Source organism: Chrysemys picta, chromosome 4 (assembly GCF_011386835.1).
Source record: "Chrysemys picta bellii isolate R12L10 chromosome 4, ASM1138683v2, whole genome shotgun sequence".
Lineage (NCBI taxonomy): Eukaryota > Metazoa > Chordata > Testudines > Emydidae > Chrysemys > Chrysemys picta.
In genome coordinates, this window is record NC_088794.1 from 123213227 (window position 1) to 123227297 (window position 14071).

General features: G+C 43.4%; 1 protein-coding gene and 1 long non-coding RNA gene across 8 annotated transcripts in view; one reads left to right on the forward strand and one right to left on the reverse strand.

The window, feature by feature from the left end:
- The window catches only part of LOC122174519 (uncharacterized), a 75138-nt gene extending 66007 nt beyond the window's left edge, over positions 1–9131 (forward strand). The window contains exons 3-4 of the long non-coding RNA XR_006176482.2: positions 4689–4872; positions 8145–9131. This is a non-coding gene — a long non-coding RNA (uncharacterized LOC122174519). The remainder of the gene's footprint in view (positions 1–4688; positions 4873–8144) is intronic.
- Positions 1–14071, reverse strand: part of FOXN3 (forkhead box N3) — a 304684-nt gene that overhangs the window by 196119 nt on the left and 94494 nt on the right. For 3 of the 7 annotated variants that reach the window (XM_065593508.1, XM_065593506.1, XM_024103178.3), the window contains exon 1: positions 8122–8246. The exons of the other annotated variants lie outside the window; for them this stretch is intronic. The gene's annotated coding sequence lies outside the window, so the exon portion shown is untranslated. Of the gene's footprint in view, positions 1–8121; positions 8247–14071 lie in introns of those variants that run through there. 7 annotated transcript variants of the gene reach the window in all.

The following is a 14071-nucleotide window of genomic DNA, read 5'->3' on the forward strand; positions in this document are numbered from 1 at the left end:
CTAGATTTCAGTTACCTATTGTTTGCACCATTTGGGAATAGTTGTAGCTTATCATGTATCATGTGGAAATCTAGAAACAAAGGCATTAGAGCATATTTTTGCAGCACAGTCATGGGGACAGTAGGGGACTTTGGTAAATGACAGGCATGGGCAATCATCTAGACCAGTGGTTCTCAAACTAGGGCCGCCACTTGTTCAGGGAAAACCCCTGGTGGGCCAGGCCGGTTTGTTTACCTGCCACGTCCGCAGGTTCGGCCGATCGCGGCTCCCACTGGCCGCAGTTCGCCGCTCCAGGCCAATGGGGGCTGCAGGAAGGGTGGCCAGCATATCCCTTGGCCCGCACTGCTTCCTGCAGCCCCCATTGGTCTTGAGTGGCGAATCACGGCCAGTGGGAGCCACGATGGACTGAATCTGCGGACGCAGCAGGTAAACAAACTGGCCCGGCCCACCAGGGGCTTTCCCTGAACTAGCGGCGGCCCTAGTTTGAGAACCACTGATCTAGATGACCTCTATGAAAAGCATCATAGAATTTTTAATATCCATTCCAAGCAGACAGGACCTCGATGTTTAGTGTTTCAGCTTGAAGACTGGAAAAATGATCCTGCTAGGAGTTCAATATGAGGGTCCAAAGAGCCTCGGTAATTTCCAAACTGGCACAAATCCCACACCCCTTATTCATGGAAATCCCCCATTTACTTTGGTGGGAATTTTGCCAGAGTAAAGAATGTGAAATTTGGCTTCTAGTATTAGCCCTCTAATCCTTCTTTCTATTTACACATTAACTGTGATCTCTTTGAGGTCCATCTTGCAGTTCTTACTCACTGAGGGCTCCCCACTGACATTAATAGAAAGTTTTGCTTGCATAAGCACTGCAGATTTGGACCTTAAATGCAAACCAATTAAAATGGTAAGGCAGCGTGGAGAATGATGCAAGAAGAGCATCTTTCAAAACAACCCTGACAAATTAAAGAATTGATCTGAATTCAACAAGATGAAATTCAGTAAAGACAAGTGCAGAGTACTACACTTAAGAAGGAAAAATCAAATGCACAACTACAAAATGGGGAATAACTGGCTCGGTGGTAGTATTGCTGAAAAGGATCTGGGGCTTATAGTGGATCACATATTGAATATGAGTCAACAATGTGAAGCAGATGCAAAAAATGCTAATATCATTCTGGGGAGTATTAACAGGAGTGTCATATGTAAGACACAGGAGGTAATTGTCTCCCTCTACTTGGCACTAGTGAGGCCTCAGCTGGGTTACTGTGTCCACTTTTGGCTGCCACACTTTAAGAAAGCTGTGGATAAATTGCAGATAGTCCAGAGGATAAAACATTTAGAAAACTTGACATATGAGGAAAGGTTTTAAAAACTGGGCATGTTTAGTCTTCAGAAAAGAAGATGAGGGGAGACATGATAACATTTAAAATATGTTCCGGGATGTTATAAAGAGGACAATGTCAATTGTGCTCCATGTCCACTGAGGGTGGGACAAGAAGTAATGGGCTTACTCTGAAGCAAGGGAGATTGAAGTTAGATATTAGGAAAAACTCTCTAACTATAACAGTAGCTAAGCTCTGCAATCGGCTTCCAAGTGAAGTTGGGGAATCCTCATCATTGGAGGTTTTTAAGAAGAGGTTGGACAAATCCTGTGAGAGACAATCTAGGTTTTCTTGGACCTTTCTCAGCACAGTGGGCTGGACTTGCAGACTTCTGGAGGTCCCAATTAGCTCTACATTTCTATGATTTTATGAACTGCAGTGTACTGTACTTGTTATAATTAAGTTTGGATTATAAGCTCCTCGGGCAGAGAGGTCTTCATATTTCTCTGTAAGGCATCATTCATGTTTATAGGTTGGGTTAGTTCTCACGTTGTTGTTTGGACAGCATATCCAATGAACGCATTAGGCAACTCCATTTTGTTCTTAGTCAAATTTGGCATGTTATGGGGAGGATGCCAGTAGTAGGATGTGAGGAACAGCTGTGTGTTGATGCCATCTATCCATTGTATTTTAGGGCTTCCAGGGGGTCTTTTCTGTCCAGCTTTCATTGGAACAAAGTCAAAAATGATTCTCATAGGGAAGGTGGTAGGTATTTGGAGCAGATGACCATACCACCATAGAGAGTGTTGAGCAAGTGCTTGAGGGAGCAGAACATGTTTAGTTAGAAAACGGATCTCTTCATTCAACTTGAATTCATATCATTTGATGTTTTCAATCATTCAGAGATGCTTCATCTGAATGGTGCCCGACTTCTTTTCAATGCTGACAGTGAGAGGCCATTTTTAAGTTCCATAGGTCACCGAAACGTTATATATCCTCAGCTTTGTCTCTCTGCTTATCCAGGTGTCCAGGATCATCTTCTGCAGTTGGGTGCTTGGGATACAAAAAAGGAAGGAGTGGGACTCCTCTTTAAATGTCATATCCACAAATCAATCTTATCATTTGAACCAATTTCTGGTTGCCTACTTAAAGCCCAGTTGTAGCATAAACGTGGAAGATGAACAACTATTCTTTGCTATGCTCCAAGCAGTGAAGCTTCTGATGAAGACAAGACAAAGTTCTACAATCAACTGAACTCTTTTTATTCAACTACACCTCTACCCCGATATAACGCTGTCCTCAGGAGCCAAAAAATCGTACCGCGTTATAGGTGAAACCGCGTTATATTGAACTTGCTTTGATCCACCGGAGTGCGCAGCCCCACCCCCCTGGAGCGCTGCTTTACCACGTTATATCCAAATTCGTGTTATATCAGGTCGCGTTATATCGGGGTAGAGGTGTATATGAGTCGGCAATGTGATGCGGCCGTGAAAAAAGCTAATGCGGTCTTGGGATGCATTAGGCGAGGTATTTCTAGTAGGGATAAGGAGGTGCTGGTTCCGTTATACAAGGCACTGGTGAGACCTCATTTGGAGTACTGTGTGCAGTTCTGGTCTCCCATGTTTAAAAAGGATGAAATCAAACTGGAACAGGTACAAAGAAGGGCCACTAGGATGATCAGAGGAATGGAAAATCTGTCGTATGAAAGGAGACTCGAGGAGCTCGGTTTGTTTACCTTAACCAAAAGAAGGCTGAGGGGGGGATATGATTGCTCTCTTTAAATATATCAGAGGGATAAATACCAGGGAGGGAGAGGAATTATTTCAGCTCAGTACTAAGTGGACAAGAGAACAAATGGATATAAACTGGCCGTCAGGAAGTTTAGCCTTGAAATTAGACGAAGGTTTCTAACCATCAGAGGGGTGAAGTTTTGGAACAGCCTTCTGAGGGAAACAGTGGGGGCGAAAGACCTCTCTGGCTTTAAGATTAAGCTTGATAAGTTTATGGAGGGGATGGTTTGATGGGATAAAGTGATTTTAGTCAATAGGTCAATAACGTGCCATCGCTGGTAATTAGTAACAATGGTCAATGATGGGATATTAAAAGTTACTACAGAGAACTTTTTCTAGAGGGTCTGGCTAGAGAATCTTGCCCGCATGCTCGGGGTTCAGCTGATCGCCATATTTGGGGTCGGGAAGGAATTTTCCTCCAGGGTGGATTGGCAGAGGCCCTGGAGGTTTTTCGCCTTCCTCCGTAGCATGGGGCAGGGGTCGCTTGCTGGAGGATTCTCAGCGATTTGTGGTCTTTGGATCATGATTTGGGGACTTCAACAGCTGAGTCAAGGGAGAGAATTCTTCCAGGAGTGGGTGGGTCAGCTTTTGTGGCCCGCATCATGCGGGAGGTCAGACTAGATGATCATAATGGTTCCTTCTGATCTTAGAGTCTATGAGTCACTCTGATCAGTAATTTTAATGCTACTGTTGATAATTTAAGTGGAGCACGGAAAAACCTTATTGGACCTATGACCTCAAATACCTTAAAAAGCAATGGTAAACACCTTTCACTGTTGTGTTTTTCTCATGATCCTGTCATTACAAACACCTGATTTCATGGGACTTGAATTCACCAATTTACTTGGTCGCATGACAATGCCCAAACAAAGATGATTGATTACATTATAATCTCTCATTATTGGAAATCATCCATCAGCAATTGTAGAATTTATCAGTCTGCCAAGCTCAGTAACACCGACCACAAATTAAGCTATGTCTACACTGCACTACAGTGTGGACTATGGGGGTGTGAATGGCAGAGTGCACCACGGTGCTGCTATCTCACTGCCCCACATGGATGCTGCTGGCATGAACTTAAAGGTGCCTAGTTCACATTAACATAGTCCTGTTTGAAAGAAAACTATAGTAATGTGAAGTAGCTACAGAGCTGTAAAGAAGCTTAAGGGAAATAAGGTGGCAGGAATCTGTGGAATTGCTGTGTAACTATTAAAAAGTGCTGGACCACCTATTCTTTTGTGGCTGCAGATTCTGATCAATATCATCTGGAGAACAGAGGTGGTCCTGTGTGACTGGCAAAACGGCATTGTTTTACCACTAGGGAAACATAAAGGCAGCAAATGGGACTATTGAAATTACTCCTTTACCTCGATATAACGGTGTCCTCGGGAGCCAAAAAATCTTACCGCGTTATAGGTGAAACCGTGTTATATCGAACTTGCTTTGATCCACCGGAGTGCGCAGCCCCCCCCGGAGCGCTGCTTTACCGCGTTATATCCGAATTCGTGTTATATTGGGTCGCGTTATATCGGGATAGAGGTGTATTGTGACATTATTTTTCTATCTGTCCTAGGGAAAGATTTTGCTTCTGTCCTGCTGACCCAAGCCCCTGATATCTAAGGAGCAAGAGAAGACTACAACAAGCTGGCTTCACTCCCAGCCATTCCATGACAGAGCAAATTGTCACAGTGCAACAGTTTATTGAGAAGGCACAAGACTTCAAGCACCCTGTTCACATTACATTTATGGATATCAAGGTCAGGTTTGACTCTGTTGACAGGGAATCACTTTGGCTGTTCTTGAAACTCGCAGGCTTCCCTGACAAGCTCCGTAAAATGTTCCATCTCCTATCTGATGATTCCTCAAGCTGCATCCTTGTAAATGGAAAAAGAACCGCCTTCTTAAGAATTAGGTTGGGCATTCGGTGCCATTCCAGAACTCTTCAGTCCCATCATAGACTACGTGCTTGAGCAGATACTAAGTAAATGCATTTTAGGTATATGCCTTGGTGACAAGCATCTCACCTATATCAATTTTGCCATTGGCATAGCACTAGTTGTCAAATCAATGGATGAGCTAGTTGTAGCATTTAAAGCTCTGAAAATCTCAGCAGCAAAATTCAGCCTGAAAATTAATTGGGGGAAAAACAAATTCCTCTAATCAGCAATTCTGAACGTGTTGTGGGCTCTAGCATATCAGTGGGTAACCACTTTGTCGAGATTTTCAGTTATTTCACCTCCTTCAGCTCTATTGTCGATAACATGGGTGGCATCAAGAAAGAACTTGAAGCCTGCACTACAAAAGTGTCATCAGTAATGGGGCACCTCATCACGAATGTTTTTTGCAAACTGAACAGAACATTTATAGTGCTACATAAATAATTTCAGTACTCCATCTCCCCTAGAGATGGATGCTATGTCAATGGGAGAGTGTCTCACACAGACACAGCGCAGCATAGACACCGCCATAAGTCGGTCTAAGCTACTTTGACTTAAGTTACATATCTTACGTAACTTAACTAGCATAACTTGGATCGATTTACTTCATTAGTGTAGACCAGGCCTTAATCTGCTTATGCCTAGCTCCAGCTCTGCTTCCTCTTACTATAACATTACCATATCCAGCATAGGCTTGGAGGTATTCCAGTTAAAAATAAATATTGATTTTACAAAACAAACAACTAAGAAAGACAAAATTGGGCTAAAAAATCTGATTCACTTTATTCCCTGTAGCTATTTACAAAGGCCTAATGCATCCATAGTAAGGAGTTTTGAACACCCCTACAATAAAAAAATGATGCAAGGCAAAAATAAAATTATTCAGTAAGGACCAAGAATGTTCCAAGAAGTGTTTCACATTTCCAGAGTGTCTTTACAAAACAATCAGGAGGGGGGGAAAAAACCTATTTTAAATATTATGAACAATGTCAGTATTTTGGTAACCCTTGGACAACTGCAGGCAAGGGGTCTGATTCTGACCCTACTTACCCCTTCTTTACATCAATTTTACTGCGCTCACTTCTGATCTACACCAGTTTAAGTGAGATCAGAATCAAGCCCCCTGTAAACTGCACTGTAGATTATACTCTTCTGGAAACGCTCCCTCCCACCCCCGCAAGCATCTTTCTCACTTGTCCTTATCTGCTGAACTCACAACACCGAGTGCCAGGTCTATTTCCCTGACCCCTCTTTCTAGTTACTGACCCTTTCCACATAACAAACAGCACAACCCCGTTCTCTCTGCTGATCACTCTTGCAAACTCCCTGGCAAAAAATCTTGACCTTCCCACCTGCTTAATTTTCCCAGAAACCACCACCACACATCACAATCAGTGTTTCAGCTGCCTAACTTTACTGCCACTCCTCTCACCGACAATGAACTCAATCACCCTCCTACATGCCAAGTTCTCCTATAACCCCTCCAGAAAGTAATCCTGACAACCCTTTTAGGGTGACCAGATAGCAAATGTGAAAAATCGGGATGGCCTGTATAGGTGCCTGTATAAGAAAAAGCCCTGAATATCATAACTGTTCCTATAAAATCGGAACATCTGGTCACCCTAACCCCTTTCCACAATCCCTGAGCTCCCTTGCCAGCCCTCCTGCTGCTCCACAGATAAGCATCCTAATGCCCCTCCTTGCTGCTAAATTGCACAGGTGCCAGCCACCTGGAAATTATATATACCCTTCTAGGGCTTAAAATCCAGCTTTGGTTTCAAGATAATTATTAAGTCAACTGGGTCTTTTGAATAAAATTCTGTTCCATGTGAAAAAAAATACATTGAATTTGTTTAGGAAAGTTCTTCATGGTCTTCTAATGCTAATTAATACCACCTCTTAAAAATCCCCATGGTCCTCTTTAGAGACAAGTATTACAAAAAACGACTTTCTTAATGAAGATAGAGTTACTGAGTCCAGAAATGTTAAATGACTAATCAGTATGTCTGTGAGACTCAGAAATTGGCTTCATTTAAGCTAATGTAAAAATGCAGGTTAATTTGTACCAAAAATTATATATCAACAATTCAAATGAACTCGTGTGCCCTAGGCCTGGTCTATACCTAAAATTAGATCAACCTAGTTACATCACTCAGGCCTGTGAAAAATTTCTTGCTCTGTGCGATGTAGATAGAGCAACCTAACCCGCATTGTAGATGCAGCAAGGCTGAATTCTTCCATCAACCTAGCTACTGCCTCTCAGAGAGGTGGATTAACTACAATCAGTGGTTCTCAAACTGTGGGCTGGGACCCCAAAGTGGGTCACACCCCCTTTTTAATGGGGTCGCCAGGGCTGGCGTTAGACTTGCTGGAGCCCGGGGCCCAAGCCCAACCCCAAGCCCCACTGCCCAGCCAAAGCTAAAGCCAAAGCCCAAGGTCTATTGCCCTGGCTGGCAGGACTCAGGTTACAGGCCCCCCAGCTGGGGCTGAAGCCCTTGGGCTTTGGCTTTGGCCCCCTTGCCTGTGGCGGTAGGGCTCAGGTTCAGGCTCTGGCCCTCCCACCTGGAGCTGCAGGACTTGGGCGGGCTCAGGCTTCAGTCCCCCCTCATGGGGTCATGTAGTAATTTTTGTTGTCAGAAGGGGGTCACGTTGCAAGGAAGTTTGAGAACCTCTGAACTACATCAATGAAAAAATCCCTTCTGTCAATGTAGAAAGCATCTGCACTACAGCGGCATGGCCACAGCACCATAACTGTGCTGCTGTAGTGTAGATATCCCCATAGTAACTTATCCAGAACTGACCTGTTCATATGCAGTGTATACACACACACACACACACACACACACACACACACACACACACACACACTCTCTAGGCCATGGAGTTATATAGATTTACACCTTCTTGGGATCTGATCCTGTGTCTGTTAAGCACAACAGTGGTAATTATTTTGTACATTGTACTTCACATATGAGAGAAAATTGTCCAGGAAAAAAATCAGACATACAACTCCACCACAACTACCTACCACTGCATGCAAATGAAACAAGAACTAGTAGCACTTTTAACCTGTTTCTTTATCCTTTTTGCAGATGTAGAGTTTCCCAAAAAGACTTGAGTCGCTGGGCTGATGCTGCCCATCTCCTGTTCAACTGTATGCATTCAAGCCCACCAGAGAGCTGCTTGTGAACTCGAGGCTGGAGGAACACAATTACTTTAAAGTGATGCAAGCCATTTACTATAATGCTACCAATTGCACTAAACGAGGTCAGGTGGGCTAATGAAAGGAAAAGCGGTCGTTCTAACGACAAACATTCTGGGCCCAAACCTAAGGTGCTTTATGCAGGGATGCAACAGCCAAAAACATTTTAAATGACTAGACAAGAGGAAAATAGCCGAAGACTGCACCCTTACGTACACCATAAATGAGATTGCCACAGCTCACCACAGGTGGAGGCAATATGGGCATACAAGGGGCAAGGCCAATGGTAAACACTAAGCACGGATCCACACAGCCACAAACCTGTGAGAGGGGAGGCATCAGACCATACCTACTTCTCTCCTATGTGATCAGTAGTAACTGGATGCAGCCTGGCGGTGTGGCAGCCCCAGGCCTTGCTTCTGGTAGTTTGTGAACAAAGTTCTTATAGGTTTCCCCACATTGTGTATACTACATGCTAGATTGGAGGTATCTCTTTACCTCATCCTCACCTCACTAACCCAGGAATGGAATTCATTCCTACAACCAAACCTTGTTTGCTTGTACTAATGTCTGGAAGACTCATCGCACATTACTGACTTTTATGAATTAGTAAGCACCCAATCTTATGAGGTGCTGAGTACCCTCCATTCCCAGCAACTTCCATGGAGTTGAGGGAACTTAGCTTCTTGCAGGATGAGGGGCTAAGCAAATGAGCATGACGAAAGCATAGATAATGCATCTCACGGTGCACTTTGTTAATTTATTTAACAAGTGCAGTTTAGCTTTAATTATTTATGATAATACTTCATACTAAACTAGTAAACATAGCATAATATATTCTGTAAAAGTAATAAAGTCTTAGCTATATGAGACTGCATTATGGCTCGTTGCTCTTAAATCTTTGCTTAGAAGGGGAGCGCAGCATCAGTTTGTGTATGAATTATGAGGTGTGTGGGTTAGTGAAAACGAGCGAGATACTATTTTTGACTTTGTTTTTTTTTTTTTTCATTGTTCTCTCTCTCCCTGCTATGGGTCCCTCCCTCCTACCACTGCTCCCATTTAAGACCCAATTATTTTCCCATTGAAGTCAAATGCAATATCAAATTCCATTGACTTCAATGGGAGAAGATTGAACCCTTATTGTTTTGTTTACATACTTGATCAAATACCACACAGGTATAGTGGGCCAAATTCAGAGACAAGCCTATATTGTGACTCACAGGCCAAGGAGCCAGAAGATAGGCATGGAGCAAGAAAAGCAACTAACAAGGGCGTATACATTAAAATAGCCCATCTCCTTCCTTAACACATGCATTCTTACATTTTCTGATTTCCCAGTGTGGAAGTTACATCACCTTAGAATCCCATATTGATAAGTGGGTGTAGGGGAGTTTGATTCAGTCTCAGTTAGTGCAAGGGGGCCTAGTTCTCCTCTCACATCAGTGTCAATCATGAGTATTTATTATTACTACTATTGTTGCTCCAACATTATTATTATTATTAGCGTCACAGTTGTGCTTGGGCTCTACTGACATTGCACAAATACAGAGTACCAGAGGCATTGTAGAGCAATAGCGAGTCCACGCCTTAAAGAGCTCACAATCTAACTAGACAAAGTAAATCCAGGGTAGGGAACAGGGGTATAATTTATAAGCAGAGTGACGGTTTGTAAACACCATCTTAGTGCCAACATTTTTTTTTAATTCTTTGGTTGGAGTTTTGTTCTGAAGCAATTAGCTAGAAGGAAAGACAGAAGGGCCATAGACAGGAAGGTCTGAGGAGGGTTGGGTAAAGGATATCAGGAAGAAAAGCGAAGAGCCTGGAGGACAGGCGGAGTGAGACTGAGATGGGGCCACAGCAAACAGCCAACCAGCATAAACGGGAAACTGTCCAGAGTCAAATCTGTACCAAAGCAATCTGGTAACATCATCAGTGTCTGACAGTCTCTAGCGCAGCATCTGCAGTGGCTGCTCCTTGTATTTGCTTCTGCTGGCTAGCTTCTCTAGTATTTCCTTTGAAATCAGTGGAGTTTCATCAGTGTGAAACTGGGGTGAGAGGAGACTCAGGCAAGGGAGCCCACTGTCTATATCACCTCTGAATTTAGCCCAGTATCCGTATCTTTAAGTATCAAGTTAAAAGCCTTTCCATAGAACAGATTAGAAATTAGCTCATATGCAAGGGATAGTTGAGTCAGAGCATTAAGCTATTAATCATTAATTGCTTTTCAATTTCTCCTTCAATAAGTCAATTTCCCCAACTAGCCTCTTTCTTATTCACTGGTCCCCACTAGTATCCTACATCTATAAAACAGCTGCTTGTAACCACCGAGATGTTAGGATCTGGAAAAGCTGCCTTTCTGCACTGAAATTTGGCAAGGAAATACTAGTTTAGGAGGATGTATGACCATACTTGTTTCTGTGTCTCAGATATACTACTCTGGGCCGATGTCATCCTCCCTGCGTTACAATAGCTTGAGTATATCTACCCTGCAAGCTTTCTGCATGTCGACCTTTGCATTTTTGCCCAATCCTCCCTGTAACCCACACTGAAAACCCTCCAATATGCGTCATGGGGAAAATTCTACCTGAGCTGGCATACTTGACTGGGTAGTATGGGGCTGTTGCCTGATTGAATATTGATTATATTGTACTGATTACTTAAGAATTTCCAATTAACAAATGAAACCTTGCGGTTTGACAGGTTCCAGTTCCAAGACCAGGCCCACAGTTATTTGTACTATGATTAAATTGGCTGCAACAGTCACATGTAGGCCAACAGATTTTTTTTGCTATTTTAATATTTTTATTAGCAGAGTTATTAACACACGAAAAGTTCCCAAACAAACAAAAATGTAGCAGTAATGCAATATCAGTTTTACGGCCCACATTATATGATATGCATACTCACACAATCCTTATGGAGACCCAGGAGTAGTGAGACAGGTGATAGGCTGCCAGGGGCCTATCCTCTCTCTGGCATACCAACCAATACAATTATTAAGTTCTCATCAGCCTATCTTGTGGTCCAGCCTATTATTGCGTTTGATGGCTGCCCTGAATATTCATAAGAGGGTTCAGCCTCTTTGCCCAACTGACTTCCTCACCCTTATAATATTGGGGAGTCTTAATTCTATAGGTTAGTATACTAATTATATCAAATTTATTAGCATATACATCAACTGGTTACTATAACAATTCTTTGGCTAAGTATCTGCTGATGTTCCTATCCCAGAATTTCAGCAGAATTATTTATTGCAAAATGTATGTCGTATGCTATTTTTTGATTTAGGGTCACTGCTAATTAACTTACTTATGCTAAGCTAAACAATTTACTTATGCCACAGTTCATAGGCTTCATATCTTTATACTAACTGCTTACTCTATTATCTTACATGTTTAGGCTGGTAGGCTTCTTGAATTTCTACCTTATATCTTATCTTAATGCTTTTAAGCTAGCTTTGGACTTACAACTTCTGCGAGCTGGAGCCTCCCACTCCCCACCTGTCTTTGACCCAGGCTGGACAGGATCTGGACAATAAAAAGGGATTGGGCCCTTTGGAACCAATCCCTGCTTCACTGACAGCCGCTCATAGGTCTCCAAGCCAGGCAGGGGCTCCAGGAGCTGCCTGGGGAAGCGGAATTGAGCTCCTAGAAGTCGGAAGCACCTTCCACACACCATGTGAGGAACTCAACCAGATACTTGCCTACACCCTGAGTACAAAGACCATTGTCACACATGACATAATTGTAATCCCAGCCTGAGGTGTGGCCTCTGACTGTTCCTAATTCCTTTATCTTGGCATCTGGTGCCTCCCCCCAAGGGGGGGTGCCCTCCTAGTGCATGAAACATAAGAGATGCTGTCCCTTGGGAACAGGTTTACTACCAAATAATACACTAGGAGGGTAGTCCAATACATAAGGAATAAGATAATTATCTTAATCCCTAAAGTATCAATAAACAACGGGGGAACTTTATTAGGTACTGGGAACAAAGGAGAAGGGATAATGAAAGAACAGGAATAACTTGAATAATAAAATAGCAACAATACTTTAAATCCTCCCCCCCTCAATATTTACAAATGGGCCCAAACTATCCAGCTCCCTCTGGGGGCGGATAGTGAGTTCGGAATCAGTTCTTTGACGGGTGATGCAGCACTGTAATCACTGGCCAGATTAAAACAAACAGCAAAACAAACAAACATGGGATTTCTTACGAGGTTTTCATGCCTAGAAAGGTAGTACTGTCTTGAGGCTGGCTCCTTGGTCTGGAGTCCAACAGAAAGTTAAGCTGGCTCTTGGCACCTGATCTAGAATTGCTCCTCAGCCTTCGGGGTTGCTGGTCTCTGTTGGACCGATACTTTTCAATGACCCAATAACCACCAGCAGAGTTCAAAAGTTTCCCTTTGGGTAGGAATGGGAAGTTTAATGGGGACGTCCCATGCTGTGATGCTTCTCTCTCTGCTCCACTCCAACAATAGCCAGAACTGAAATTAAAATCAAACCCTTTGTCTCTAAGTTCTAGCTTATGATTTGTTCTGGAAGTTGCTTCCAGCTGGTTCTACCTCTGCCCTGGACTCTAGGTAATCTGAGAAATGGAGCCCTGAGGGCCTCTGTAGCCACTGTTGCTGTAGTTCAGGAGCAAGTCCCCTAGAGCCTTAGTGTAATATGTCAGGGACAACTTGCTCCAGAGAGGGATACATCATTTTGAATAGGAGTGGATTCATGTACAGAAAGGAGGAAGAGGGGGCAGTGCTGGAAGAGACTGTGGCAGAGTCCTAGGAATGGGCAGGGGAGATGGGAGCCCAGGATCAGCCTGCACAGGCTGATACCCTGATGGATACACAGGGACAAATTTTCCAACGACCTGTCCAGAGACAAAGCGATGGAATGGCTGTGACAGGGAGAGGTACAAGGCCCATTAAGTGCCACCCGCCATCTTTGTTCTGATCCTCTGGGAGACTGCACTTTTAAGACAGAATAATTTCTTGGTTACGTCCAATATTGCATGCTAGCAGGGTGGGCTTAGCTTTAGCTGAGGGTGGAAGCCATGACATTTTCATGGACTCCCTTCCCTATGCTTCTCTTTCACCCTTCCCCCGGCATCATGTGATCCAAGATGGATGCCAAGAGAGGGGAAAAAAACCTTCAAATGCACTCCTAGTTGCTGGGACTTACACAGTGTAATTGAAATAAATCTGAGCCAGATAATTAATGGGTCATACTACTGGCAAACATGAGTATATTTATAGAAATTTTGTTCTTTAGTATTCGGTTACACCAATCTGATTATATAGATTTATACCTAGTCTGTTAAACCACTGTCCCAGTCAGCACAGGTTATAAATCCCAGGGGCTGTAACAGGGGGCAAAGTTTGATCTGGTCCTTTGTTATTTGTCCCTCTTGCTCTGTTCATTCAGGACATGCGGTCCAGTCCAGGCAGGAGGGGCGCCATAAGCAAGCTTTCTGCAGCTTTGCTTTGTATGCTGTTAACGTTTGCCTTTATGTTCTTCCACTCCTGGAAGGTGATACTTGAACATTTGTCACATAGAGGTACTCCAGCTGGTTGGTCAGATTCCTTGGCAGGGTAAATTTGTTACAACTGCCCTCGTAACTCACTAGACCACTTCACTCATGGATAAGCAGTTCCATCACCAGGCATGGAAAAATCCCCTTTGCATAGATGTCTGAGTTTCCGCCATTTGCCTGGAAAAGCACTTTCCCAATCTGGTACTTGAAAGGGGTGATGTCATCAAGGGCTTCTCCAGCCTGAAAGAATGTTAGGACCAACACTTACCCTGGTGCTTCATTAAAAAAGTC